The sequence below is a fragment of the Procambarus clarkii genome, unplaced genomic scaffold (assembly GCF_040958095.1).
Source record: "Procambarus clarkii isolate CNS0578487 unplaced genomic scaffold, FALCON_Pclarkii_2.0 HiC_scaffold_443, whole genome shotgun sequence".
Taxonomy (NCBI): Eukaryota; Metazoa; Arthropoda; class Malacostraca; order Decapoda; family Cambaridae; genus Procambarus; species Procambarus clarkii.
Window position 1 is genome coordinate 142,080 of NW_027189476.1, and position 27,246 is coordinate 169,325.

Here is a 27,246-nt window from a genome sequence, read left to right on the forward strand (position 1 = left end):
CTTCTATCATTACTGCTATCACTAACCTATTCAACGCCTCCCTTGCCTCTGGATACTTTCCACTCAACTTTAAGTCTGCCACAGCCGTTCTTATTCCAAAACCTGGGAAACCCCACACTGACCCAAAGAACTATAGACCCATCAGCCTTCTAGAGACACTTGGCAAAGTCTTTGAAAGGCTGATCAACCAGAGACTTAGAACCCACCTTGAACACAATGACTTACTCACTAACAAACAGTTTGGATTTCGGCCTCACCGGTCCACTCACGACGCCTTAAACATCATGACTAACTACCTCAGTATCAATCAGCACCAAAGACTTAAGACTGCACTCATCACTAAGGACGTTGAGAAGGCCTTTGACACTGTTTGGCATGACGGCTTAAAATTCAAACTATGCAACAACTTTAATCTTCCTCTTATCACCACCAAACTTCTTTCGAACTACTTAGACGATAGGACAATGAGAATTAAGTTCCTCCAACAACACTCTGACTACTTCAACTTACACGCCGGTGTTCCCCAAGGCTCTGTTCTTGCCCCAACACTCTACATCCTATACATAAACGACATTCCTGACCCTGTTCATCACACTTCATTAACCATATGTTATGCTGATGATGTCTCTCACCTTGTCACCAGCAACACCATTGATACACTAACAAACAGAGCACAAACAGAACTTGATGTTGTCACTGAGTGGGAGTACAAATGGCGTATAAAAACCAACTCCAGCAAATCTAAAATCACCTACTTTTTCTGTAAAAGAACTATTCGCCCAATTCCTCTCAAACTCTATTCATACACTCAAAATCCTACTTATATCTCTGTATCTCCCTCCTCCACAGTCCTGGGACTCACATTTGATCGACAACTACTCTTTCACACACACATAACACAGAAACATGCAATAGCTCTTCAAGCCATGAAGAAACTATACAGACTTAGATTTGCAAAACCTGACACAAAAATGCACCTTTACAAAGCACTTATTAGACCTCTCCTAACATACGCTCCACTAGCTCTTTCTCTATCTGCACGCACTAACAAAATAAAACTTCAAAGAATACAGAACAGAGCACTAAGATGGGTACTCAACACCCGATGGCAAGAGTTAAATACCAGTCAAAGTCTCCATGAAAGTACTAACATTCCTGCCCTAAATACCTACTGGAAAACTCTATCAGACAAACAAATCGATAGACTACTCACTCATCATGAACAACATATTGATTTTCTCCTACTCACTCTCAGACTACCACGAAACAATCATGACCTCTTCTCTACCATCCATGATCCTCTTCCTAACTCTGTATTTCGTTAAACTTTAGCTCTCAACACCCAGCATCCACTATCATTACATATTCAGCTCTCAACAACCAGCACAAACAATCCGTAAAAAAGTTCAGCCCTGACGCTCTTGAGCCAATCACTGTGATGTTGTGAGTTTGTGATGTCCCGATGTTGTCACTGAAAACACCCGACTGAGTCCCTGCCTCGAAAGCCGCAACCTAACGACACGCAGCTGGGTTTAGCCCTGGCACTTTTTCTCTTACAAATCTTCTTCCTCTCACCCCCCCTTATCTTCTTCTGTCCCCACTTCCAAGCTCGCCCCTATGGGCATCTTCTCCTGTATTATTCTGATTCTGATTCTGGCATTCGTCAATTCGATTCACACAACTTCAACACCATGACTGGACGCGGCAAGGGAGGCAAGGGACTCGGAAAGGGTGGCGCCAAGCGTCATCGTAAGGTGCTACGTGACAACATCCAGGGCATCACCAAGCCCGCTATTCGTCGCTTAGCTCGTCGTGGCGGCGTGAAGCGTATTTCGGGTCTCATCTACGAAGAGACCCGTGGCGTCCTGAAGGTGTTCCTCGAGAACGTCATCCGTGATGCTGTAACCTACACGGAACACGCCAAGAGGAAGACCGTCACTGCTATGGACGTGGTGTACGCTCTGAAGCGCCAGGGTCGTACCCTCTACGGATTCGGCGGATAAGAGCTTGGCTAATCCATCGATTCCACCCACCACCACCTCAAAACGGGACCTAATTAGGTCCCTATACTTTTTTACTGAAGGGCTTAATAGACGATAACATAAATTGTTTTGATATCAGCTAGCACATTGGGTCTTATGAAATCTATTTTTTATCCTCGCATGCTTAAAGGGACTCTGATTGGGGAGGGAGGGGGGGGGGGGAAGGTTTGTTACGTTATATACTAGCAGAGCAGGATCATTGGTGGGGGGTGAGGGGGAGAGAGAGAGAGAGAGAGAGAGAGATCTTTCCCAACTCTTCCTTTTTACATGAGTGAGCTACCCGTTTTATTCATTTTATCCTTCTCAGAGCTGTTTTGATAGTATCCAAATGATGGTAAATGAAAAGGGAGGACACGAATATCTACCCAGAATTCAGGACTGGCAATCGATATGCATGTTTGAGTGCGAATCTTTTTCTCTCTCAACTTAGGTATACGTTTATGTCGTACCTAAAAGCGAGAACCACACTAATGGGACAAGTATGCAAGGCCCAATTTTCCTAACAAGCACAGTTAATTTTGTTATTTTCGAACATTTCTTTCCAAATTGGTTTATCCAATTAACAGTATTATATTAAGATCATGAATTGCTGGGTTAGGTTAGGTTAGGTTAGGTTAGGTTAGGTTAGCTTAGGTTAGGTTAGGTTAGGTTAGCTTAGCTTAGCTTAGCTTGGGTTAGCTTAGGTTAGGTTAGGTTAGCTTAGCTTGGGTTAGCATAGGTTAGGTTAGGTTTGATTACATTTCTATGTTAGATTTAACTCAAATTCAAAACAATTGCAGTCATTCGGCTTGTTAGTCAACTTGCCTCTAATAGGGGCAATTTGTCTAACAAGACTATTTAGTTTTGTGTGCATATATATATATATATATATATATATATATATATATATATATATATATATATATATATATATATATATATATATATATATATATATATATATATATATATATATATATATATATATATATATATATATATATATATATATATATATATTATAGCTTCAAGACTCCGAACCAATATAGAAGCATCAAGAGGAAGTGCTTGTGTTATGGGCCAATAGGCCTTCTGCAGTTACTTCCATTCTTATGTTTTTATTCCCATTGGTTCGTGTTTTATCTTGTGTAAATGTCAATCACCTTACCCAAAACTTTGGTACCATATCACCTCACCCATGTGTATATATAAATATATATATATATATATATATATATATATATATATATATATATATATATATATATATAATATACAGAGTAAATCTACCCCAAAAGTAATGATTTATTTGTCTACAAAACTAAACTCTTTTTGGAATCATATGAGGCCCCTCCACTGAGGGGGGAGGCCTGGATGTTTATTGTCATGTGTATTCATGCTGCTTGCATGTCATCGTTTATTTTGCCTTTGTTGTTTTCTTGACAGCTTTCTTTGCCTTGGGTGGTTTGGGAGATTTTGAAGCTCTCTTTATTTTGGGCTTTTTGTTCCCAACAACAAGCTGCTGCTGCTGCTTCTTTTTCAAGGCTGTAGGTGGTTTGTTGCTTGTGGCGGCTTTCTTGGGAGTTACCACGGCCTTCTTTGCTGCTGTAGATGGTTTCTTGGTTGTGGTGGCTTTCTTGGGAGTTAGAACGGCCCTCTTCTCTGCTACGGCCAGCTTGAATGATCCACTAGCTCCACTTCCCTTGGTCTGAACAAGAATGCCGTCAGCCACTGCTTTCTTGAGAAATCTTCGGATGTAAATGGCGATCTTGGCAGCCTCGACTTTGTTGTTGGCAACAACGTACTTCTTGATTGCTTGTAGAGACGAGCCCTTACGGTCTTTGAGTGCTGCGACCGCGGCTAGAACCATTTGACTAGTTTTCGGGTGAGCAACCTGGACGCGAGGTTTCCTGGTGGTGGCCACCACAGCAGCAGCCGCAGCCTTCTTGGTAGGCTTTGCTTCTACCATGATGATGATGAGATAACCAAGGTGATGAGAGACGCTCAGACAGTCACGGGGGAATGATGCTGCCGCCGCTTGAGCCGAACCTATTTATGTGCCGGCACGGTACAGAAGCTGCAACCTGGCAACTCGTCCACCAATCACAACGGTTGGTTTTACGGCTCCGAAACCTGGATCCCATATCTTCTCTAAAATAGAAGCATTTGTTCATGTTCTTTGTAAAAGTATCATAAAGCAGGACAGATGAGACAAATATCATAAAAACTGAAGAGCAGATGAGCACACACATGTATGTATTACAAAAGAAAATCCACAAATTCATTAGAAATTGGCAGGGCAGGCTGAGGAAGTAGGTAGATGTAAAATGTCTGTAAATGGCGAAAGAACATAAACCCAAGACTGAATAAACGATGTTAAATATCCATGCCAAGGAGACAAAAATATGTTAGGATACAATTACCATTAAGACACCACAAGAAGGTCCGTATCCTGCCGTGATGACTAAAAAGAGTTGGTTATTAGCCACAATGTGTAGGCAGTCTCATGCCAACGGCCATACCACGTTGAGAACACCGCTTCTCGTCCGATCAGCGAAGTTAAGCAACGTTGGGTTTGGTTAGTACTTGGATGGGTGACCGCCTGGGAACACCAAATGCTGTTGGCAATAATGTTTTTTGTTTTGTTTTGTTTTGTTTCGTTTGTTTTTGTTTGAATGGCTGGCTCCACGGGAAATTCACGGAGTTGTGTGGAATAAGGCCTGGTAAAATGAATTAATATGTATGTCATGTTTAAAACAAACTCGCTTAATATAGTGTGTGAGGCTTTATACAAAAACAAACAACCAAAACAAAACATGTTGTTTTATATATATATATATATATATATATATATATATATATATATATATATATATATATATATATATATATATATATATATATATATATATATATATATATATATATATATATATATATATATATATATAGCTTAATCCGGGTTTGAACTCGCAACTCCAAGAATACGCATCACTTATATACACTTTACCACTGGACCACAGCTGCAGGACACAAGCTTGATGCTGAGGTATCAATTTAATGACGTAAATGCCATTTCCACAAATAAATGATAATTTAAAAGTATTTGTATGTACAAATCTTTTCTGTTTAAAAGGCTACAATATCAGTTACATATATAATTTGTGTTAATGTTTCTATACCCACAGGAAGGCATGTTTTTGCTTATATGTAAGGGGTACGGAGAAGGAATCCACAGACCATCAGTCCCCTTCCCCCCCCCCCCCCCCCTCCCACCTACTACCACCACCACCACCACCACCACCACTACTCACCACCACCACCACTACTCACCACCAATCACCACCACCACCAATCACCACCAATCACCACCAATCACCACCACCACACCTAACCGAAAACCCCCTAACACATCAACCCTCCCCCCAATCAACAGGCGAAATAATAACCCTCAAATGCCTGCCTGCCTGCCAGCCAGCCAATACTAACGGTCTTCTCAGAAAGAAAATCTCTTTGTATCTGTATTACTTGATGAAATGTATGATTCTAATAATGAAAATAAATTTTGATGTCGGTTGTATGAGCATAATGACCAATATGCACATGATATGAATGAATTAAATAGTGTAGTTTTAAGTAATTAGGTTGTAGACACATTAAGCGGATATGATATTTGACGCGTCCAGAACTGGTGATTTTTGGTTTAGTTTTAAATGCACCACCACCATTGCTTCCCCAGAGCCTAATTAAGGACCGGTAAAAGGAGTCAATATGTATGTCATCTATAAAACCAAAGAATGAATAAAAACACACACACACACACACACCTACATAATAGTATTAGGAAGATTGTATGGCAAAAAAAAAAAGTACTCCCATTGGGTCGTTTGAACTCGCGACTTCCAAAACACCAGCCACACACCTTACCACCCAGCCACCATAGAGTTGGTATAATTGTGCAACTTTAGTTATAAAAGTAAAGTTCTTATTGTCTCAAATCTTATTGTCTGTTCTATGAAAAGGCATGATGTAAATTATGTATTTTTTGAATGATTGAATTGTAGGCACATTAAGCGGATTCGATATTTGATATATCCAGAAAAGGTGATTTCTGTTCAGTTTTAAAATGCATCACTGTTAACGCTAAAGGACTGGTAAAACGACTCGATGTTTGTCATTTTTAAAATAAACACTAAAACTAGGCCCTTAACATATATAATGTTTGAATATAAATTGAATGCATATAAATACAAAGTGGGAGTGGCTGGCTGGCTGGCTGGCTGGCTGGCTGGCTGGCTGGCTGGCTGCCTGCCTGCCTGCCTGCCTGCCTGCCTGCCTGCCTGCCTGCCTGCCTGCCTGCCTGCCTGCCTGCCTGCCTGCCTGCCTGCCTGCCTGGCTGGCTGGCTGGCCGGCCGCCCGCCCGCCCGCCCGCCCGCCCGCCCGCCCGCCTGCCCGCCCGCCTGCTTGCCTTGCCTTGCCTTGCCTTGCCTGTCCTGTCCTGTCCTGTTCTGTTATTGCCTTGCCTTGCCTTGCCTTGCCTTGCCTTGCCTTGCCCTGCCCTGCCCTGCCTTGGCTGCAGCTGGCTGGCTGGCCGTAAATCAACTCTTAACAACACCATACCACACCACACCATCACTCATCACCCATCACCCACCACCGGCCCCAGTCTCCCAGCCTCTCTTATATACCCGAGCAGGCCCTTTAAATTATTTGAATTGTTGCACTTCGGCCAATGGCAGGCACGATCGCTGCTGCTCAAACATATTCTGGTTCACAAGTATTAATATATATATATATATATATATATATATATATATATATATATATATATATATATATATATATATATATATATATATATATATATATTCATGAAACACATTAAAACCTTGATCATTTATTCATTCATTACGTCTAGTGAAGAATTGCTTTTGTTCATTTGTATGATTAAAAATTAATAGAATATGAATTCCTCGCTTAAAGTAAAATATAAAATATATATTGGATTTATATGATTGGTTAATATTCCAAGTGATGCTGAATATCCCCTATAATTTTGTTTTGTTTGTTTGTTTGTTATGTACACATTCCAAATGAAATCAATATAAATGTTATTATTAATGTTTGAAAGTTGATTGTCTACTTGAATCTCTCTATTAAAGTGTGTGTGGCTCCGGATGGAGCCTGGTTATGGTATTTGTCGTGGTGGGTGGCAGAAGTGCTTACTTCTTCTCTGTCTTCTTTGGCAAAAGAACTGCCTGAATGTTTGGAAGAACACCTCCCTGTGCAATGGTTACGCCAGACAGAAGTTTGTTGAGTTCTTCGTCGTTGCGGATGGCCAACTGCAAGTGACGTGGGATGATACGGGTCTTCTTGTTGTCACGTGCGGCGTTACCGGCGAGCTCCAGAACTTCGGCAGCGAGGTATTCCATGACGGCTGCCAGGTAGACAGGAGCGCCAGCACCGACGCGTTCGGCGTAGTTGCCCTTACGCAGCAGACGGTGAATTCTGCCCACGGGGAACTGAAGTCCGGCCCTGCTGGAGCGAGACTTTGACTTGCCCTTCACTTTGCCTCCCTTGCCGCGTCCTGACATTGCTGCTGCTGTTGTGGGTTTGTGGTGTTTTATGCCGCCCCGCAGATCGAGCTTCGTGTTATATACCCCGCTCAGGATCAAGGGAGCCCGCCACTGACCAATCAGCGCGCTCCGCCACGCGACCCGCTCTGAGCTGAGTCGCGAGCGGGATATAAAAGGAAAGCTCGCCTCGCGCAAAAGTTCATTATTGTATCGCAACGCCAGCCAGCACGAGCATCATCATGCCACCCAAGGCATCTGGAAAGGCTGCCAAGAAGGCCGGAAAGGCCCAGAAGGCCATTGCCAAGGGCGATAAGAAAAAGAAGCGCAGGAGGAAGGAGAGCTACAGCATCTACATCTACAAAGTGCTGAAGCAGGTCCACCCCGACACTGGTATCTCTTCCAAAGCCATGTCGATCATGAACTCGTTCGTGAACGACATCTTCGAGCGCATCGCCGCCGAGGCTTCTCGCCTGGCCCACTACAACAAGCGTTCCACCATTACCAGTCGGGAGATCCAGACGGCTGTAAGGCTCCTGTTGCCCGGAGAACTGGCCAAGCACGCCGTCTCTGAGGGCACTAAGGCCGTCACCAAGTACACCTCCTCCAAGTAAACGGCTTACTTACTGCCCTGTGGTGGTGGCTTGGCCTCAAACCAACAAACTCGGCTCCATTGGAGCCACACTTTAATTTCTAAAGAGATTGTGAGTGTTAGACACCAATACTATTATAACAAAAACCTCTGTCACTGAAAGCAAATAGCTATAAAATGAGAATATTTATGAAACTGTCTGTGTGTGTTTCTCTCTCTCAGTGTCTGTCTGTCTGTCTGTCTGTCTGTCTGTCTGTCTGTCTGCCTGCCTGCCTGCCTGTCTGTCTGTCTGTCTGTCTGTCTGTCTGTCTGTCTGTCTGTCTGTCTGTCTGTCTGTCTGTCTGTTTGTCTGTCTGTCTTGTCTATCTTGTCTGTGTGTCTCTCTCTCTCTCTCTCTCTCTCTCTCTCTCTCTCTCTCTCTCTCTCTCTCTCTCTCTCTCAACACATATAAGCACTCGGTATCTTTTTTCTAGAGATTAGAGATTCATTGTTATGTTCCACATTAGGATTACTATGCAGGCCACCCTCTTAGGTTTGAAAATGTCAAGAAAACGGTTAATTTAAAATGTCATCTCCTAACTTAACAGATTAAGCCAGAGGACCGAAAACAGAATAAAACAGGACTGGACAGTATATGTCACTTATACAAGCTGCTTTTATTTCTAGTACAGTATGACAATTTTTATTTTGGGGGGGGGGGGGGGGGTGATCCTTGACAGTGCATAAGAGTGAAAAGCGACGGCGTTTTGTTTGTAAGAGAACAGGTTGTACTACAAATGACTTGATTTATTGATATCACATGTATGTATGACACCTAAATTATGCTAGGAATGTCTGAAATCTCCTTAGAAGGATATTTTGGCCCTGAGAAGGGCCGAGTTTGGTGTATACTAGGGTGGTCGATTTAGCTTATGCACGCTCTCCACGGATACGGCGAGCAAGCTGAATGTCCTTTGGCATGATGGTGACACGCTTGGCGTGGATGGCACAGAGGTTAGTGTCCTCGAAGAGACCGACCAGGTAAGCCTCGGATGCCTCCTGTAAAGCCATGACGGCAGACGACTGGAAGCGAAGATCGGTCTTGAAGTCCTGGGCAATCTCGCGCACCAGACGCTGGAAGGGAAGTTTCCTGATGAGCAACTCGGTGCTCTTCTGGTAACGACGGATCTCACGCAGGGCGACCGTTCCGGGCCTGTAACGGTGAGGCTTCTTCACACCCCCTGTGGCAGGAGCAGACTTGCGTGCTGCCTTGGTGGCCAGCTGCTTACGAGGAGCCTTGCCTCCCGTGGACTTGCGAGCAGTCTGCTTGGTGCGAGCCATGGTGAACAACTGTGGTTTGTGATGGCCGGATTACGGATTAAAAAGTCCATAGAGCTGGCAAGCAGGGGATGGAAGAACGGGGCGAGGTTGCAGAAATCTTGAGCAAGGATCTGGAGATGAGGTGAAGAGGGGAGATGAAAGATCGGTGGCCCAACCACCGTGGATTTGAGCTTGATCAGATGAAAGTAGAATTGAGTGGGGTGTCATTTGCAATACACACAGAGGCCGGGAACGCAAGCAGCTGGCAGTGGAGGTTTGATGTCAGATGATGTTAAGTCAGTTCGTTAGGAGTCTTCTTTCTTGTTGATTTCACCAAACTTTGATCGTTGTTCTTTTTTTTGGGCTTGTCGGTCTTGGTGGTCACGGTTCGTGTTGATGCTTGAAGGTGATCTTTCCTTGGGGGTGATGGTGTACCGACAGATACGTCCTCATCCGATTCATCAGATGAGTGAGGAGCAGGGGTGTTGACACGCTGGGGTAGATTTCTTGAAGGTTGGGTTCTTGAGGGTTGATGTCTTGAAGGTAGAGTTCTCGGAGGGTGTGTAACAGCGGTAGGTACTGCAGCAGAAGGTGCTGCATAGTCGGTACCCTCTATAGGGTCACACCAAGGGTCGATAGCAGCGAAATTCGCCACTGAGACGGGTGAAGGGACAGCAGCAGCTGGAGAAGCGTGTGGAGCAGGAGCTGACAGTATGTCAGAAAGCGTGGCTGCGTTCACAGTGATGTCATGGTTGGTAACGGGAACTGATGCAGAAGTGGGGGTCACCTGAGGCAGAGTCTTGTGAGCTGTAGGTACCCGAACAGGATCTGAGGGCTGCATTGCAGTGGCGGGATCGTCGTCGTCGGATGTAGAGTCAGCATCCTCCTCTACAGGGTCAGTTGTTGGAGATGAACGCGGAGCGTTGAAAACTTCCTCAGGAACAATGAAGGTAGGGAGACCGTTCGCCTTGTACAGAATTTTCAGAAGCCTCACGAATTCTCGGGGGTTATTGCCAGCAGTAATTCTGGCTGTTGATATCAGAGCTTTTACTGTGCTCTGCCCAATTAGCTTTGTCTTTGGTTGGGCCGGTGGCGATGGCTGGCTCGACGAATCGCTGGTTGGCGTTTGGGAGCTGGCTCCCCATTGGCTGGTAGTAGCAGTGGGACGTCCTCCCGGGAGCTCCGGGAAGATGGCGGCTTGGGCGTTGAAACCTGAAGTAGAGGTGGTCGCTGATTGGCTTGTTGCTTCAGAGGTACTGGCTCCGGTTGAAGATGTGGATTTCTCCATGTTTTTAATAGCGTTTTGTCTGTGAGGACAATGTATGGAGATTGCTGGATGATCGCCTTTGCACAGCAAGCAGCATAGTGTTTCAGACTTGCAGATGGAGTAATGGTGGTCAGCTGAGCAGAGGCTACACTTCTGAATCCGCTGGGTACATTTGCTGGTGGAGTGGGTGTACTCGTAGCATCGGAGGCACTGGTTGACGATGTGAAAACGTTCCATCTTCACACGGAAAGGCGGAATGTGAATTCCAAAGCTGTAAACTCCATTTCTGGTAGCCATAGTAGCCGAAGCTACCGTCTCGAAGGTCAGCTTCAGGGAGCGACTTGAATTGAAGAATTGAGCTTGGTGAAGCCGTAGGTCCGGGTTTGATGCCTTGAAGTCGTGCATGAACGCACTATCATCAGCGTCATCTTGTTCCACGATCCATTGACTGAGATCGTGAATAACGACAGAGTGTTCAGCCAGGTACTGGCGTGGGAAGTTGAGACGAAGGTGTTGGTTGGAGAAGTTAGCGCTGTAAGACAGAAGTTTGTCGACTTCCTCCTCACTATAAAAGAAGAAAAGGATGTCCGTGCCTTCCTGCTTGATGTCGTTGGGTGTTACTCCTGCAACGTCTTTAAAGAGCTTCAGGAGAGATGTCTTGGAGAATGGATGTTCGTTGAGGGGCGTACCCCTGATCTTGAAGCGTTTGTGACGCATAATGAGCTTCCTGGAGGCCGATGTATCTCTCTCAAAGACTACACGTCACTGAAGATGGCCTCCCGTCTCTACCCGGCATAAAATACCAAGTTAGGAGTGGGGTCTGACCATCTAGAGAGACGCAAGTCTGCTGCCAATTGTTTATCCACCCTGCAGTACTGGGTGCGAGAGAGAAGAGCTGGAGCAACGCGAGCACGTCCGACCGCGACGGTTGCTAGTTGCTGAGTCCGTGATGCGTGATCGTGATGCGTGATCGTGATGCTGTGATGGCCGGCGCCGAAAAATTTTTGCTTATATACGCCGTCTCGAGGCGCTTGCTCGAGCGCCATTGGCTGCTCGACTCGCCTACGTCACCCCGTTGCCCCTCCCCTCCTTCCTCTGGCTGCAGCCAACAGGCGGCTCACCTCAATCACTATTATCGCTGATTTTGCTCTATTTTTTGGATTTGTGCAAAAGTCATTTCACAGGGACGTGAAACAGACGAGTAGGCAACTGCAGTTTTGAAAGCGTTGTGAGAAAGCCGTGTCTACTCGACCACAAGCGTAAAGTAAGGGCAGGCAGGAGTTGCAATGCTACTAGTACGTCCGCTTGATGGGATATAGTCGGGAAATCGTGCGGGCATTCGTCAATTCGATTCACACAACTTCAACACCATGACTGGACGCGGCAAGGGAGGCAAGGGACTCGGAAAGGGTGGCGCCAAGCGTCATCGTAAGGTGCTACGTGACAACATCCAGGGCATCACCAAGCCCGCTATTCGTCGCTTAGCTCGTCGTGGCGGCGTGAAGCGTATTTCGGGTCTCATCTACGAAGAGACCCGTGGCGTCCTGAAGGTGTTCCTCGAGAACGTCATCCGTGATGCTGTAACCTACACGGAACACGCCAAGAGGAAGACCGTCACTGCTATGGACGTGGTGTACGCTCTGAAGCGCCAGGGTCGTACCCTCTACGGATTCGGCGGATAAGAGCTTGGCTAATCCATCGATTCCACCCACCACCACCTCAAAACGGGACCTAATTAGGTCCCTATACTTTTTTACTGAAGGGCTTAATAGACGATAACATAAATTGTTTTGATATCAGCTAGCACATTGGGTCTTATGAAATCTATTTTTTATCCTCGCATGCTTAAAGGGACTCTGATTGGGGAGGGAGGGGGGGGGGGAAGGTTTGTTACGTTATATACTAGCAGAGCAGGATCATTGGTGGGGGGTGAGGGGGAGAGAGAGAGAGAGAGAGAGAGAGATCTTTCCCAACTCTTCCTTTTTACATGAGTGAGCTACCCGTTTTATTCATTTTATCCTTCTCAGAGCTGTTTTGATAGTATCCAAATGATGGTAAATGAAAAGGGAGGACACGAATATCTACCCAGAATTCAGGACTGGCAATCGATATGCATGTTTGAGTGCGAATCTTTTTCTCTCTCAACTTAGGTATACGTTTATGTCGTACCTAAAAGCGAGAACCACACTATTGGGACAAGTATGCAAGGCCCAATTTTCCTAACAAGCACAGTTAATTTTGTTATTTTCGAACATTTCTTTCCAAATTGGTTTATCCAATTAACAGTATTATATTAAGATCATGAATTGCTGGGTTAGGTTAGGTTAGGTTAGGTTAGGTTAGGTTAGCTTAGGTTAGGTTAGGTTAGGTTAGCTTAGCTTAGCTTAGCTTGGGTTAGCTTAGGTTAGGTTAGGTTAGCTTAGCTTGGGTTAGCATAGGTTAGGTTAGGTTTGATTACATTTCTATGTTAGATTTAACTCAAATTCAAAACAATTGCAGTCATTCGGCTTGTTAGTCAACTTGCCTCTAATAGGGGCAATTTGTCTAACAAGACTATTTAGTTTTGTGTGCATATATATATATATATATATATATATATATATATATATATATATATATATATATATATATATATATATATATATATATATATATATATATATATATATATATATATATATATATATATATATATATATATATATATATATATATATATATATATATATATATATATATTATAGCTTCAAGACTCCGAACCAATATAGAAGCATCAAGAGGAAGTGCTTGTGTTATGGGCCAATAGGCCTTCTGCAGTTACTTCCATTCTTATGTTTTTATTCCCATTGGTTCGTGTTTTATCTTGTGTAAATGTCAATCACCTTACCCAAAACTTTGGTACCATATCACCTCACCCATGTGTATATATAAATATATATATATATATATATATATATATATATATATATATATATATATATATATATATAATATACAGAGTAAATCTACCCCAAAAGTAATGATTTATTTGTCTACAAAACTAAACTCTTTTTGGAATCATATGAGGCCCCTCCACTGAGGGGGGAGGCCTGGATGTTTATTGTCATGTGTATTCATGCTGCTTGCATGTCATCGTTTATTTTGCCTTTGTTGTTTTCTTGACAGCTTTCTTTGCCTTGGGTGGTTTGGGAGATTTTGAAGCTCTCTTTATTTTGGGCTTTTTGTTCCCAACAACAAGCTGCTGCTGCTGCTTCTTTTTCAAGGCTGTAGGTGGTTTGTTGCTTGTGGCGGCTTTCTTGGGAGTTACCACGGCCTTCTTTGCTGCTGTAGATGGTTTCTTGGTTGTGGTGGCTTTCTTGGGAGTTAGAACGGCCCTCTTCTCTGCTACGGCCAGCTTGAATGATCCACTAGCTCCACTTCCCTTGGTCTGAACAAGAATGCCGTCAGCCACTGCTTTCTTGAGAAATCTTCGGATGTAAATGGCGATCTTGGCAGCCTCGACTTTGTTGTTGGCAACAACGTACTTCTTGATTGCTTGTAGAGACGAGCCCTTACGGTCTTTGAGTGCTGCGACCGCGGCTAGAACCATTTGACTAGTTTTCGGGTGAGCAACCTGGACGCGAGGTTTCCTGGTGGTGGCCACCACAGCAGCAGCCGCAGCCTTCTTGGTAGGCTTTGCTTCTACCATGATGATGATGAGATAACCAAGGTGATGAGAGACGCTCAGACAGTCACGGGGGAATGATGCTGCCGCCGCTTGAGCCGAACCTATTTATGTGCCGGCACGGTACAGAAGCTGCAACCTGGCAACTCGTCCACCAATCACAACGGTTGGTTTTACGGCTCCGAAACCTGGATCCCATATCTTCTCTAAAATAGAAGCATTTGTTCATGTTCTTTGTAAAAGTATCATAAAGCAGGACAGATGAGACAAATATCATAAAAACTGAAGAGCAGATGAGCACACACATGTATGTATTACAAAAGAAAATCCACAAATTCATTAGAAATTGGCAGGGCAGGCTGAGGAAGTAGGTAGATGTAAAATGTCTGTAAATGGCGAAAGAACATAAACCCAAGACTGAATAAACGATGTTAAATATCCATGCCAAGGAGACAAAAATATGTTAGGATACAATTACCATTAAGACACCACAAGAAGGTCCGTATCCTGCCGTGATGACTAAAAAGAGTTGGTTATTAGCCACAATGTGTAGGCAGTCTCATGCCAACGGCCATACCACGTTGAGAACACCGCTTCTCGTCCGATCAGCGAAGTTAAGCAACGTTGGGTTTGGTTAGTACTTGGATGGGTGACCGCCTGGGAACACCAAATGCTGTTGGCAATAATGTTTTTTGTTTTGTTTTGTTTTGTTTCGTTTGTTTTTGTTTGAATGGCTGGCTCCACGGGAAATTCACGGAGTTGTGTGGAATAAGGCCTGGTAAAATGAATTAATATGTATGTCATGTTTAAAACAAACTCGCTTAATATAGTGTGTGAGGCTTTATACAAAAACAAACAACCAAAACAAAACATGTTGTTTTATATATATATATATATATATATATATATATATATATATATATATATATATATATATATATATATATATATATATATATATATATATATATATATATATATATATATATATATATATATATATATATATATATATATATATATAGCTTAATCCGGGTTTGAACTCGCAACTCCAAGAATACGCATCACTTATATACACTTTACCACTGGACCACAGCTGCAGGACACAAGCTTGATGCTGAGGTATCAATTTAATGACGTAAATGCCATTTCCACAAATAAATGATAATTTAAAAGTATTTGTATGTACAAATCTTTTCTGTTTAAAAGGCTACAATATCAGTTACATATATAATTTGTGTTAATGTTTCTATACCCACAGGAAGGCATGTTTTTGCTTATATGTAAGGGGTACGGAGAAGGAATCCACAGACCATCAGTCCCCTTCCCCCCCCCCCCCCCCCCCCCTCCCACCTACTACCACCACCACCACCACCACCACCACTACTCACCACCACCACCACTACTCACCACCAATCACCACCACCACCAATCACCACCAATCACCACCAATCACCACCACCACACCTAACCGAAAACCCCCTAACACATCAACCCTCCCCCCAATCAACAGGCGAAATAATAACCCTCAAATGCCTGCCTGCCTGCCAGCCAGCCAATACTAACGGTCTTCTCAGAAAGAAAATCTCTTTGTATCTGTATTACTTGATGAAATGTATGATTCTAATAATGAAAATAAATTTTGATGTCGGTTGTATGAGCATAATGACCAATATGCACATGATATGAATGAATTAAATAGTGTAGTTTTAAGTAATTAGGTTGTAGACACATTAAGCGGATATGATATTTGACGCGTCCAGAACTGGTGATTTTTGGTTTAGTTTTAAATGCACCACCACCATTGCTTCCCCAGAGCCTAATTAAGGACCGGTAAAAGGAGTCAATATGTATGTCATCTATAAAACCAAAGAATGAATAAAAACACACACACACACACACACCTACATAATAGTATTAGGAAGATTGTATGGCAAAAAAAAAAAGTACTCCCATTGGGTCGTTTGAACTCGCGACTTCCAAAACACCAGCCACACACCTTACCACCCAGCCACCATAGAGTTGGTATAATTGTGCAACTTTAGTTATAAAAGTAAAGTTCTTATTGTCTCAAATCTTATTGTCTGTTCTATGAAAAGGCATGATGTAAATTATGTATTTTTTGAATGATTGAATTGTAGGCACATTAAGCGGATTCGATATTTGATATATCCAGAAAAGGTGATTTCTGTTCAGTTTTAAAATGCATCACTGTTAACGCTAAAGGACTGGTAAAACGACTCGATGTTTGTCATTTTTAAAATAAACACTAAAACTAGGCCCTTAACATATATAATGTTTGAATATAAATTGAATGCATATAAATACAAAGTGGGAGTGGCTGGCTGGCTGGCTGGCTGGCTGGCTGGCTGGCTGGCTGGCTGCCTGCCTGCCTGCCTGCCTGCCTGCCTGCCTGCCTGCCTGCCTGCCTGCCTGCCTGCCTGCCTGCCTGCCTGCCTGCCTGGCTGGCTGGCTGGCTGGCCGCCGCCCGCCCGCCCGCCCGCCCGCCCGCCCGCCCGCCCGCCCGCCCGCCCGCCCGCCTGCCCGCCCGCCTGCTTGCCTTGCCTTGCCTTGCCTTGCCTGTCCTGTCCTGTCCTGTTCTGTTATTGCCTTGCCTTGCCTTGCCTTGCCTTGCCTTGCCTTGCCCTGCCCTGCCCTGCCTTGGCTGCAGCTGGCTGGCTGGCCGTAAATCAACTCTTAACAACACCATACCACACCACACCATCACTCATCACCCATCACCCACCACCGGCCCCAGTCTCCCAGCCTCTCTTATATACCCGAGCAGGCCCTTTAAATTATTTGAATTGTTGCACTTCGGCCAATGGCAGGCACGATCGCTGCTGCTCAAACATATTCTGGTTCACAAGTATTAATATATATATATATATATATATATATATATATATATATATATATATATATATATATATATATATATATATATATATATATTCATGAAACACATTAAAACCTTGATCATTTATTCATTCATTACGTCTAGTGAAGAATTGCTTTTGTTCATTTGTATGATTAAAAATTAATAGAATATGAATTCCTCGCTTAAAGTAAAATATAAAATATATATTGGATTTATATGATTGGTTAATATTCCAAGTGATGCTGAATATCCCCTATAATTTTGTTTTGTTTGTTTGTTTGTTATGTACACATTCCAAATGAAATCAATATAAATGTTATTATTAATGTTTGAAAGTTGATTGTCTACTTGAATCTCTCTATTAAAGTGTGTGTGGCTCCGGATGGAGCCTGGTTATGGTATTTGTCGTGGTGGGTGGCAGAAGTGCTTACTTCTTCTCTGTCTTCTTTGGCAAAAGAACTGCCTGAATGTTTGGAAGAACACCTCCCTGTGCAATGGTTACGCCAGACAGAAGTTTGTTGAGTTCTTCGTCGTTGCGGATGGCCAACTGCAAGTGACGTGGGATGATACGGGTCTTCTTGTTGTCACGTGCGGCGTTACCGGCGAGCTCCAGAACTTCGGCAGCGAGGTATTCCATGACGGCTGCCAGGTAGACAGGAGCGCCAGCACCGACGCGTTCGGCGTAGTTGCCCTTACGCAGCAGACGGTGAATTCTGCCCACGGGGAACTGAAGTCCGGCCCTGCTGGAGCGAGACTTTGACTTGCCCTTCACTTTGCCTCCCTTGCCGCGTCCTGACATTGCTGCTGCTGTTGTGGGTTTGTGGTGTTTTATGCCGCCCCGCAGATCGAGCTTCGTGTTATATACCCCGCTCAGGATCAAGGGAGCCCGCCACTGACCAATCAGCGCGCTCCGCCACGCGACCCGCTCTGAGCTGAGTCGCGAGCGGGATATAAAAGGAAAGCTCGCCTCGCGCAAAAGTTCATTATTGTATCGCAACGCCAGCCAGCACGAGCATCATCATGCCACCCAAGGCATCTGGAAAGGCTGCCAAGAAGGCCGGAAAGGCCCAGAAGGCCATTGCCAAGGGCGATAAGAAAAAGAAGCGCAGGAGGAAGGAGAGCTACAGCATCTACATCTACAAAGTGCTGAAGCAGGTCCACCCCGACACTGGTATCTCTTCCAAAGCCATGTCGATCATGAACTCGTTCGTGAACGACATCTTCGAGCGCATCGCCGCCGAGGCTTCTCGCCTGGCCCACTACAACAAGCGTTCCACCATTACCAGTCGGGAGATCCAGACGGCTGTAAGGCTCCTGTTGCCCGGAGAACTGGCCAAGCACGCCGTCTCTGAGGGCACTAAGGCCGTCACCAAGTACACCTCCTCCAAGTAAACGGCTTACTTACTGCCCTGTGGTGGTGGCTTGGCCTCAAACCAACAAACTCGGCTCCATTGGAGCCACACTTTAATTTCTAAAGAGATTGTGAGTGTTAGACACCAATACTATTATAACAAAAACCTCTGTCACTGAAAGCAAATAGCTATAAAATGAGAATATTTATGAAACTGTCTGTGTGTGTTTCTCTCTCTCAGTGTCTGTCTGTCTGTCTGTCTGTCTGTCTGTCTGTCTGTCTGCCTGCCTGCCTGCCTGTCTGTCTGTCTGTCTGTCTGTCTGTCTGTCTGTCTGTCTGTCTGTCTGTCTGTCTGTCTGTCTGTTTGTCTGTCTGTCTTGTCTATCTTGTCTGTGTGTCTCTCTCTCTCTCTCTCTCTCTCTCTCTCTCTCTCTCTCTCTCTCTCTCTCTCTCTCAACACATATAAGCACTCGGTATCTTTTTTCTAGAGATTAGAGATTCATTGTTATGTTCCACATTAGGATTACTATGCAGGCCACCCTCTTAGGTTTGAAAATGTCAAGAAAACGGTTAATTTAAAATGTCATCTCCTAACTTAACAGATTAAGCCAGAGGACCGAAAACAGAATAAAACAGGACTGGACAGTATATGTCACTTATACAAGCTGCTTTTATTTCTAGTACAGTATGACAATTTTTATTTTGGGGGGGGGGGGGGGGGTGATCCTTGACAGTGCATAAGAGTGAAAAGCGACGGCGTTTTGTTTGTAAGAGAACAGGTTGTACTACAAATGACTTGATTTATTGATATCACATGTATGTATGACACCTAAATTATGCTAGGAATGTCTGAAATCTCCTTAGAAGGATATTTTGGCCCTGAGAAGGGCCGAGTTTGGTGTATACTAGGGTGGTCGATTTAGCTTATGCACGCTCTCCACGGATACGGCGAGCAAGCTGAATGTCCTTTGGCATGATGGTGACACGCTTGGCGTGGATGGCACAGAGGTTAGTGTCCTCGAAGAGACCGACCAGGTAAGCCTCGGATGCCTCCTGTAAAGCCATGACGGCAGACGACTGGAAGCGAAGATCGGTCTTGAAGTCCTGGGCAATCTCGCGCACCAGACGCTGGAAGGGAAGTTTCCTGATGAGCAACTCGGTGCTCTTCTGGTAACGACGGATCTCACGCAGGGCGACCGTTCCGGGCCTGTAACGGTGAGGCTTCTTCACACCCCCTGTGGCAGGAGCAGACTTGCGTGCTGCCTTGGTGGCCAGCTGCTTACGAGGAGCCTTGCCTCCCGTGGACTTGCGAGCAGTCTGCTTGGTGCGAGCCATGGTGAACAACTGTGGTTTGTGATGGCCGGCGCCGAAAAATTTTTGCTTATATACGCCGTCTCGAGGCGCTTGCTCGAGCGCCATTGGCTGCTCGACTCGCCTACGTCACCCCGTTGCCCCTCCCCTCCTTCCTCTGGCTGCAGCCAACAGGCGGCTCACCTCAATCACTATTATCGCTGATTTTGCTCTATTTTTTGGATTTGTGCAAAAGTCATTTCACAGGGACGTGAAACAGACGAGTAGGCAACTGCAGTTTTGAAAGCGTTGTGAGAAAGCCGTGTCTACTCGACCACAAGCGTAAAGTAAGGGCAGGCAGGAGTTGCAATGCTACTAGTACGTCCGCTTGATGGGATATAGTCGGGAAATCGTGCGGGCATTCGTCAATTCGATTCACACAACTTCAACACCATGACTGGACGCGGCAAGGGAGGCAAGGGACTCGGAAAGGGTGGCGCCAAGCGTCATCGTAAGGTGCTACGTGACAACATCCAGGGCATCACCAAGCCCGCTATTCGTCGCTTAGCTCGTCGTGGCGGCGTGAAGCGTATTTCGGGTCTCATCTACGAAGAGACCCGTGGCGTCCTGAAGGTGTTCCTCGAGAACGTCATCCGTGATGCTGTAACCTACACGGAACACGCCAAGAGGAAGACCGTCACTGCTATGGACGTGGTGTACGCTCTGAAGCGCCAGGGTCGTACCCTCTACGGATTCGGCGGATAAGAGCTTGGCTAATCCATCGATTCCACCCACCACCACCTCAAAACGGGACCTAATTAGGTCCCTATACTTTTTTACTGAAGGGCTTAATAGACGATAACATAAATTGTTTTGATATCAGCTAGCACATTGGGTCTTATGAAATCTATTTTTTATCCTCGCATGCTTAAAGGGACTCTGATTGGGGAGGGAGGGGGGGGGGGGAAGGTTTGTTACGTTATATACTAGCAGAGCAGGATCATTGGTGGGGGGTGAGGGGGAGAGAGAGAGAGAGAGAGAGAGAGATCTTTCCCAACTCTTCCTTTTTACATGAGTGAGCTACCCGTTTTATTCATTTTATCCTTCTCAGAGCTGTTTTGATAGTATCCAAATGATGGTAAATGAAAAGGGAGGACACGAATATCTACCCAGAATTCAGGACTGGCAATCGATATGCATGTTTGAGTGCGAATCTTTTTCTCTCTCAACTTAGGTATACGTTTATGTCGTACCTAAAAGCGAGAACCACACTATTGGGACAAGTATGCAAGGCCCAATTTTCCTAACAAGCACAGTTAATTTTGTTATTTTCGAACATTTCTTTCCAAATTGGTTTATCCAATTAACAGTATTATATTAAGATCATGAATTGCTGGGTTAGGTTAGGTTAGGTTAGGTTAGGTTAGGTTAGCTTAGGTTAGGTTAGGTTAGGTTAGCTTAGCTTAGCTTAGCTTGGGTTAGCTTAGGTTAGGTTAGGTTAGCTTAGCTTGGGTTAGCATAGGTTAGGTTAGGTTTGATTACATTTCTATGTTAGATTTAACTCAAATTCAAAACAATTGCAGTCATTCGGCTTGTTAGTCAACTTGCCTCTAATAGGGGCAATTTGTCTAACAAGACTATTTAGTTTTGTGTGCATATATATATATATATATATATATATATATATATATATATATATATATATATATATATATATATATATATATATATATATATATATATATATATATATATATATATATATATATATATATATATATATATATATATATATATATATATATTATAGCTTCAAGACTCCGAACCAATATAGAAGCATCAAGAGGAAGTGCTTGTGTTATGGGCCAATAGGCCTTCTGCAGTTACTTCCATTCTTATGTTTTTATTCCCATTGGTTCGTGTTTTATCTTGTGTAAATGTCAATCACCTTACCCAAAACTTTGGTACCATATCACCTCACCCATGTGTATATATAAATATATATATATATATATATATATATATATATATATATATATATATATATATATATAATATACAGAGTAAATCTACCCCAAAAGTAATGATTTATTTGTCTACAAAACTAAACTCTTTTTGGAATCATATGAGGCCCCTCCACTGAGGGGGGAGGCCTGGATGTTTATTGTCATGTGTATTCATGCTGCTTGCATGTCATCGTTTATTTTGCCTTTGTTGTTTTCTTGACAGCTTTCTTTGCCTTGGGTGGTTTGGGAGATTTTGAAGCTCTCTTTATTTTGGGCTTTTTGTTCCCAACAACAAGCTGCTGCTGCTGCTTCTTTTTCAAGGCTGTAGGTGGTTTGTTGCTTGTGGCGGCTTTCTTGGGAGTTACCACGGCCTTCTTTGCTGCTGTAGATGGTTTCTTGGTTGTGGTGGCTTTCTTGGGAGTTAGAACGGCCCTCTTCTCTGCTACGGCCAGCTTGAATGATCCACTAGCTCCACTTCCCTTGGTCTGAACAAGAATGCCGTCAGCCACTGCTTTCTTGAGAAATCTTCGGATGTAAATGGCGATCTTGGCAGCCTCGACTTTGTTGTTGGCAACAACGTACTTCTTGATTGCTTGTAGAGACGAGCCCTTACGGTCTTTGAGTGCTGCGACCGCGGCTAGAACCATTTGACTAGTTTTCGGGTGAGCAACCTGGACGCGAGGTTTCCTGGTGGTGGCCACCACAGCAGCAGCCGCAGCCTTCTTGGTAGGCTTTGCTTCTACCATGATGATGATGAGATAACCAAGGTGATGAGAGACGCTCAGACAGTCACGGGGGAATGATGCTGCCGCCGCTTGAGCCGAACCTATTTATGTGCCGGCACGGTACAGAAGCTGCAACCTGGCAACTCGTCCACCAATCACAACGGTTGGTTTTACGGCTCCGAAACCTGGATCCCATATCTTCTCTAAAATAGAAGCATTTGTTCATGTTCTTTGTAAAAGTATCATAAAGCAGGACAGATGAGACAAATATCATAAAAACTGAAGAGCAGATGAGCACACACATGTATGTATTACAAAAGAAAATCCACAAATTCATTAGAAATTGGCAGGGCAGGCTGAGGAAGTAGGTAGATGTAAAATGTCTGTAAATGGCGAAAGAACATAAACCCAAGACTGAATAAACGATGTTAAATATCCATGCCAAGGAGACAAAAATATGTTAGGATACAATTACCATTAAGACACCACAAGAAGGTCCGTATCCTGCCGTGATGACTAAAAAGAGTTGGTTATTAGCCACAATGTGTAGGCAGTCTCATGCCAACGGCCATACCACGTTGAGAACACCGCTTCTCGTCCGATCAGCGAAGTTAAGCAACGTTGGGTTTGGTTAGTACTTGGATGGGTGACCGCCTGGGAACACCAAATGCTGTTGGCAATAATGTTTTTTGTTTTGTTTTGTTTTGTTTCGTTTGTTTTTGTTTGAATGGCTGGCTCCACGGGAAATTCACGGAGTTGTGTGGAATAAGGCCTGGTAAAATGAATTAATATGTATGTCATGTTTAAAACAAACTCGCTTAATATAGTGTGTGAGGCTTTATACAAAAACAAACAACCAAAACAAAACATGTTGTTTTATATATATATATATATATATATATATATATATATATATATATATATATATATATATATATATATATATATATATATATATATATATATATATATATATATATATATAGCTTAATCCGGGTTTGAACTCGCAACTCCAAGAATACGCATCACTTATATACACTTTACCACTGGACCACAGCTGCAGGACACAAGCTTGATGCTGAGGTATCAATTTAATGACGTAAATGCCATTTCCACAAATAAATGATAATTTAAAAGTATTTGTATGTACAAATCTTTTCTGTTTAAAAGGCTACAATATCAGTTACATATATAATTTGTGTTAATGTTTCTATACCCACAGGAAGGCATGTTTTTGCTTATATGTAAGGGGTACGGAGAAGGAATCCACAGACCATCAGTCCCCTTCCCCCCCCCCCCCCCCTCCCACCTACTACCACCACCACCACCACCACCACCACTACTCACCACCACCACCACTACTCACCACCAATCACCACCACCACCAATCACCACCAATCACCACCAATCACCACCACCACACCTAACCGAAAACCCCCTAACACATCAACCCTCCCCCCAATCAACAGGCGAAATAATAACCCTCAAATGCCTGCCTGCCTGCCAGCCAGCCAATACTAACGGTCTTCTCAGAAAGAAAATCTCTTTGTATCTGTATTACTTGATGAAATGTATGATTCTAATAATGAAAATAAATTTTGATGTCGGTTGTATGAGCATAATGACCAATATGCACATGATATGAATGAATTAAATAGTGTAGTTTTAAGTAATTAGGTTGTAGACACATTAAGCGGATATGATATTTGACGCGTCCAGAACTGGTGATTTTTGGTTTAGTTTTAAATGCACCACCACCATTGCTTCCCCAGAGCCTAATTAAGGACCGGTAAAAGGAGTCAATATGTATGTCATCTATAAAACCAAAGAATGAATAAAAACACACACACACACACACACCTACATAATAGTATTAGGAAGATTGTATGGCAAAAAAAAAAAGTACTCCCATTGGGTCGTTTGAACTCGCGACTTCCAAAACACCAGCCACACACCTTACCACCCAGCCACCATAGAGTTGGTATAATTGTGCAACTTTAGTTATAAAAGTAAAGTTCTTATTGTCTCAAATCTTATTGTCTGTTCTATGAAAAGGCATGATGTAAATTATGTATTTTTTGAATGATTGAATTGTAGGCACATTAAGCGGATTCGATATTTGATATATCCAGAAAAGGTGATTTCTGTTCAGTTTTAAAATGCATCACTGTTAACGCTAAAGGACTGGTAAAACGACTCGATGTTTGTCATTTTTAAAATAAACACTAAAACTAGGCCCTTAACATATATAATGTTTGAATATAAATTGAATGCATATAAATACAAAGTGGGAGTGGCTGGCTGGCTGGCTGGCTGGCTGGCTGGCTGGCTGGCTGGCTGCCTGCCTGCCTGCCTGCCTGCCTGCCTGCCTGCCTGCCTGCCTGCCTGCCTGCCTGCCTGCCTGGCTGGCTGGCTGGCTGGCCGCCCGCCCGCCCGCCCGCCCGCCCGCCCGCCCGCCCGCCCGCCTGCCCGCCCGCCTGCTTGCCTTGCCTTGCCTTGCCTTGCCTGTCCTGTCCTGTCCTGTTCTGTTATTGCCTTGCCTTGCCTTGCCTTGCCTTGCCTTGCCTTGCCCTGCCCTGCCCTGCCTTGGCTGCAGCTGGCTGGCTGGCCGTAAATCAACTCTTAACAACACCATACCACACCACACCATCACTCATCACCCATCACCCACCACCGGCCCCAGTCTCCCAGCCTCTCTTATATACCCGAGCAGGCCCTTTAAATTATTTGAATTGTTGCACTTCGGCCAATGGCAGGCACGATCGCTGCTGCTCAAACATATTCTGGTTCACAAGTATTAATATATATATATATATATATATATATATATATATATATATATATATATATATATATATATATATATATATATATATATATATATATATATATATATATTCATGAAACACATTAAAACCTTGATCATTTATTCATTCATTACGTCTAGTGAAGAATTGCTTTTGTTCATTTGTATGATTAAAAATTAATAGAATATGAATTCCTCGCTTAAAGTAAAATATAAAATATATATTGGATTTATATGATTGGTTAATATTCCAAGTGATGCTGAATATCCCCTATAATTTTGTTTTGTTTGTTTGTTTGTTATGTACACATTCCAAATGAAATCAATATAAATGTTATTATTAATGTTTGAAAGTTGATTGTCTACTTGAATCTCTCTATTAAAGTGTGTGTGGCTCCGGATGGAGCCTGGTTATGGTATTTGTCGTGGTGGGTGGCAGAAGTGCTTACTTCTTCTCTGTCTTCTTTGGCAAAAGAACTGCCTGAATGTTTGGAAGAACACCTCCCTGTGCAATGGTTACGCCAGACAGAAGTTTGTTGAGTTCTTCGTCGTTGCGGATGGCCAACTGCAAGTGACGTGGGATGATACGGGTCTTCTTGTTGTCACGTGCGGCGTTACCGGCGAGCTCCAGAACTTCGGCAGCGAGGTATTCCATGACGGCTGCCAGGTAGACAGGAGCGCCAGCACCGACGCGTTCGGCGTAGTTGCCCTTACGCAGCAGACGGTGAATTCTGCCCACGGGGAACTGAAGTCCGGCCCTGCTGGAGCGAGACTTTGACTTGCCCTTCACTTTGCCTCCCTTGCCGCGTCCTGACATTGCTGCTGCTGTTGTGGGTTTGTGGTGTTTTATGCCGCCCCGCAGATCGAGCTTCGTGTTATATACCCCGCTCAGGATCAAGGGAGCCCGCCACTGACCAATCAGCGCGCTCCGCCACGCGACCCGCTCTGAGCTGAGTCGCGAGCGGGATATAAAAGGAAAGCTCGCCTCGCGCAAAAGTTCATTATTGTATCGCAACGCCAGCCAGCACGAGCATCATCATGCCACCCAAGGCATCTGGAAAGGCTGCCAAGAAGGCCGGAAAGGCCCAGAAGGCCATTGCCAAGGGCGATAAGAAAAAGAAGCGCAGGAGGAAGGAGAGCTACAGCATCTACATCTACAAAGTGCTGAAGCAGGTCCACCCCGACACTGGTATCTCTTCCAAAGCCATGTCGATCATGAACTCGTTCGTGAACGACATCTTCGAGCGCATCGCCGCCGAGGCTTCTCGCCTGGCCCACTACAACAAGCGTTCCACCATTACCAGTCGGGAGATCCAGACGGCTGTAAGGCTCCTGTTGCCCGGAGAACTGGCCAAGCACGCCGTCTCTGAGGGCACTAAGGCCGTCACCAAGTACACCTCCTCCAAGTAAACGGCTTACTTACTGCCCTGTGGTGGTGGCTTGGCCTCAAACCAACAAACTCGGCTCCATTGGAGCCACACTTTAATTTCTAAAGAGATTGTGAGTGTTAGACACCAATACTATTATAACAAAAACCTCTGTCACTGAAAGCAAATAGCTATAAAATGAGAATATTTATGAAACTGTCTGTGTGTGTTTCTCTCTCTCAGTGTCTGTCTGTCTGTCTGTCTGTCTGTCTGTCTGTCTGTCTGTCTGCCTGCCTGCCTGCCTGTCTGTCTGTCTGTCTGTCTGTCTGTCTGTCTGTCTGTCTGTCTGTCTGTCTGTCTGTCTGTCTGTTTGTCTGTCTGTCTTGTCTATCTTGTCTGTGTGT

At 44.0% G+C, this 27,246-nt stretch overlaps 3 non-coding genes across 3 annotated transcripts; all 3 read left to right on the top strand.

Moving 5' to 3' along the window:
* Nucleotides 1-4,529: 4,529 nt before the first annotated feature.
* Nucleotides 4,530-4,648, top strand: LOC138361526 (5S ribosomal RNA). The gene has a single exon (XR_011227008.1). It is a non-coding gene; the product is annotated as a 5S ribosomal RNA (ribosomal RNA).
* A 10,331-nt stretch (nt 4,649-14,979) lies between these two features.
* Nucleotides 14,980-15,098, top strand: LOC138361527 (5S ribosomal RNA). Its single transcript, XR_011227009.1, has one exon. It is a non-coding gene; the product is annotated as a 5S ribosomal RNA (ribosomal RNA).
* Nucleotides 15,099-23,229: 8,131 nt separating this feature from the next.
* LOC138361530 (5S ribosomal RNA) lies at nt 23,230-23,348 on the top strand. Its single transcript, XR_011227011.1, has one exon. It is a non-coding gene; the product is annotated as a 5S ribosomal RNA (ribosomal RNA).
* Nucleotides 23,349-27,246: the final 3,898 nt, after the last annotated feature.